This window comes from Zonotrichia albicollis, chromosome 5, assembly GCF_047830755.1.
Source record: "Zonotrichia albicollis isolate bZonAlb1 chromosome 5, bZonAlb1.hap1, whole genome shotgun sequence".
In the NCBI taxonomy this organism is placed as follows: domain Eukaryota; kingdom Metazoa; phylum Chordata; class Aves; order Passeriformes; family Passerellidae; genus Zonotrichia; species Zonotrichia albicollis.
Genome location: NC_133823.1, coordinates 27,793,738 through 27,797,937, shown reverse-complemented (window position 1 = coordinate 27,797,937; position 4,200 = coordinate 27,793,738). Strand labels below are relative to the sequence as shown.

The following is a 4,200-nucleotide window of genomic DNA, read 5'->3' as shown; positions in this document are numbered from 1 at the left end:
TCTGCATCAGAATATGTCTCTTTTTCTGAAGAGGCTGTATAATTTTCATTGTAAATAATGAAAGCCCAAGGTTGTTTTCAGTGAAAATTAGATTTTTTCTTTTAATAGAAAATTACCTCAGCTTATAAAAATTGCTTTAATCAAAATCTCAGTGTTTCACTGAAAATGTCTTGATGTAACCTATTTGAAAAGTAAACATAGGCAGAAAGACAATGCTTTTTCTTTTAACAGCACTGGTTTACCATTTATAGCCTCTTGAAATTCTTTACACTCCAAATTTACACAATGTGAAATTAGTGTCAATTATGCTAATCTTTTTAATCCACATTCTTAATATTGACAATACTCTAATCTTTCAGACACTCAATTGTTTTCACATTTTATCTTCCTCCCAGCTTGATAAGCAGTGAATCTCTTTCCACACTTTCTTTACTTTTGGTCTTTCCCCTATAAAGCATATACTCTTAACACTATTTTATTCTAGTCCTCCTTCTGTCTAATAAATGCATTTCTACTGTAGCCAGCTCTTGTTATCCTTTTGCTTTACTCTCATGTGATTCTCAGAGGAAAATGGAGTCTTCCTACAGGTTTTCAAAGCCCAACCGGACAACTTTCCCAGTTATTCCATATTCTGGTAGAATTCCATATTTCTGATATCAAAATAAGGTTAGGAATCTACCATAACATATTACTGGAACAAGGAAAAACCAAAATGCCCCAGAAAGATAGTTCATAATTTTTAATTTTAAAAAGTAATTTTAGATGTTTTAGAAAGTTTTGCCACTTGCTTTTGAGAACTTGGGAAGGTTTCAGAAGTCTTAGAAAAAGAAGCTTTTTTTAACTTCCTCAGAAGTTTTCTCTTGTCAGTGGCACTTTCTGCTCAGCCCCAGCCCTGGCTGTTTGCATTTTTACACCCCCTGATGCTTCTGTGTGCCTGTCACAGGCTGAATCTGTGTCCTTTAGTCCTTCTGCAGCTGCAGTCACAGATCTGTGCAAGAAATTCATCTTTCAATGGATTTACAATCTGCCATTTTAATCAGTTCTTCCTAGACATTATATGCCTTTAATCCAGTTTCATTCATAGCTACTGACAACTTTGATATTTTAATCAAATGATTTTGTCCATTGCATTTTGCTTTTATTGTCTGAGACTGAAGAATGCTGTTCTCTCTGTTAATAGTGGACTTCTTCAACACCTCTTTGGGCAACCTTAGCAGATCCTGGGACAGCATTTTGAAACTATGTGGTCTCATATAATCAATGATAAAAAATTAAAATTAAATCTTGCAAAAATTTCTAATTAAAAATAACTGTAAATGAATACAACTTTGTTTCTGGAGATGCATCATTTAAATAAGTGTTTTTCCTATCAGAAGCATATAGCATATTGTTTACTGCTTTGGAGAAATGGTACCAATATGTGGCAGATAATAAAAATTTACCTTAATGGCAAAACATTTACCTTAATGGCAAAATCTCTTTTGCATAAGTTTCATACATTTATTTTTTCTTTTGCCAGGACACCCTGGCAAAATTTAACCTTTGTCAAGCTTTGAAGAGGATGTGTCTAATTTCTGTCTCACAATACTTCCCAGCTCACTATAAATACAATGTCATTCTTGAGCAGCATTGTGTACTGAATCTGTACTGTCTTGCAAGATAATTGTTTCAACTCATTGAATAAATGAAAATCACATGGGATCCATTCCAAACCTGATTTTTTTTCATCACTTAACTTGCTCAGTGTCTTGATTTTTTGCCCTTTTCCATGCACAGATATTTAATTATTTACTCCATAAAACCTTTAAAAAAAAAAAGGAAGGAAATCTCCCCATCACTGCAGATCAAACATTTGTAAATATTGAATAAGTGGATAACAAAGCATGCTAGACAAGACCATGATCATATGATGTGACAGTACTGTTTAATAAATCCTTTCAAGAAGTGTTTGCTTCATTGTCTTTGATTGTTGCTCACTGGTTACTTCAAGTTTCTTATTGTTTCTGAGAACAGAAAGTCCATGGGGAGCCACACTGCCTTCTGTATCATTGGAATTGATTTGTCCTTTTGTGCTGCTGCAGAAGATGGTGACTGTTTTCATTTTTCTACAGAAATATTTTGCTAAGCGTCTCTAACAGAAGGAAAGCATCTTCAATGCACTCCATGGGGTTTTTTACTCCTTACAGGCAGGACTGCAGGTAGGTAGGGAGCCCTGTGTGACTTCCAACCTAGCAGTGCTGGAGTCTTTATCACAGGTAACAGACCTTCCAGACACTGAACAGAGAAATCAGAAATTCAATATGCCCATAACACCAAGCCAGACCATCCCCACACTGATTAAGGTGTGTGTCAGGGCACTTTATCCAGTGCTTGGGAAAGGGCAGATCTCTCCTCCCTCACTGTTGTCTTCTTCTGCTCCTTTTTTGCTCAAATATATGTGGCACTGGAATATTTCAGGTAATTTTCCCAGTCTGGTTCAATACACACTGTCAAAGAAGGATTGGAGGGCCTGAGGTACAAACTGTGCTTCTGTGTGCTTTTGAAACAGTTTGGCTGTGCTCTGCTCTTGAATCATGATAAACTGGAAAATGTCAGGTCAGTCCTTAAAGAATTAGTAAATGAGAGAACAAGTGCTATGTGCAGGAGGAGTGAAGGAGGCTCCTGATGAAATATGAGGACAGAGATTGCACATCTGCACTGTATATTGTGCTACTTGTTAGTATATTTATATACCTTTTAAAAAAACAACCCAGATTTCTGAGAATAGTCAGCTTTAGAAAAACTGATGACTGAAGCAGAGAAAGCATTAGCTTTCTCATTAAATGCTAGTTACTGATAACACTTGACTGACCTATATACCTCTTAAACAAGAAAAAGGCATTTCTAGAGCACCTGGGGAAATTAGCTATGGCTAAATTTTCTTTAGATTTTATAAATTATGTTAATCATTTTATGCCTACAAGTTTCATAATGCGGTTTGAGCTAAGCAGCTGTTGCTTACGCTGCTTGTCTCATGCAATGCAGCAGAGTTGCAGGAGAATGAGAAAGAGAATGAGAATGAGAGCTTCAGGATCCAGCCACAGCACAGCAGAATATTAATGAGCTAGCTAGCATCCTGTTTGGTGCATATGGGATGTGAATAAACCCCCAAAAAGATCTGAAATATTGAAGGAGCCCATGGTATGGTACAGAGCCCAGCACTGAGGGAGAAGGAGCCTTAATCTGTACGGCCTTCCCACTGCTGCTGCACTCCAAACTCCCATGTGCACTCCATAGGGAGACTTCAGAAGGGATGGATGGATGGATGGATGGATGGATGGATGGATGGATGGATGGATGGATGGATGGATGGATGCAGGGCTTCTGAGCTCACCAGAAGCTCTTTTGGCACCTTCCCTCCTGCTCTTTGAGCCCACTCTGGCCAGGAGTACCTGCTGCTTTCCTTCCCACAGCATGGACTCAGAGCCAGGCAGGGGAGTGCAGGGCAATGGGGCACAGCTCTGTTCCCCATTGTGGGGAAGGAGGGTAAAACCTGCAAGAAGAAGGCAGAAAGGAATTTTACCAGATCACATCTGAAACTGGAATTTTACCTGTATTGCAAAGAAACCTCGAGTCAGTTCTGGCTGCACACCTGACAACAGCATTTTGAAGTCTTCCGTAACCTACAGTAAGGGTTCTATGCATTTGTGTCTATACCTCAAGTGCTGGAATAGACATGTTTGTGCAATTCAATAGTCCAAAATATTTTTTAACAACAACCAGGGAATTTGGACAGTCAGCAACTTTAAATACCTGCCTTTTGCCTTGTCAAAGAATCAGAGAATATTCTGATATGGAAGAGACCCACAAGGATCATTGATTCCAACTCCTGGCCCTGCACAGGACACCCCAAATCACACCCTGTGCCCGAGAGCATTGTCCAAATGCTTCTTGAGCTCTGCCAGGTTTGGGGCTGTGACCACTGTCCTGGGGAGCTGTTCCAGTGCCCAACCACCCTCTGGTGAAGAAGCTTTTCCTAATGCCCAACCCAAACCTCCCCTGACACAGCTTATGCTGCTCTTTGGGTTAAACAGGTTTAGATGCCACAAAATAGGTGGCAGCGCCTTAACTGCATGCATTTTGTACAGGCCACAAGGACCTCCTCCATCCTTTTCAAGGGGAGCGCTGATCTTCTCTCCTTTCATACAACACTCAAAAAAA

General features: G+C 39.3%; 1 non-coding gene across 1 annotated transcript; it reads right to left on the bottom strand.

Moving 5' to 3' along the window:
- Nucleotides 1–4,065: 4,065 nt before the first annotated feature.
- Nucleotides 4,066–4,191, bottom strand: LOC113459195 (U6atac minor spliceosomal RNA). Its single transcript, XR_003380192.1, has one exon. It is a non-coding gene; the product is annotated as a U6atac minor spliceosomal RNA (small nuclear RNA).
- Between the last annotated feature and the right edge of the window lie 9 nt (nucleotides 4,192–4,200).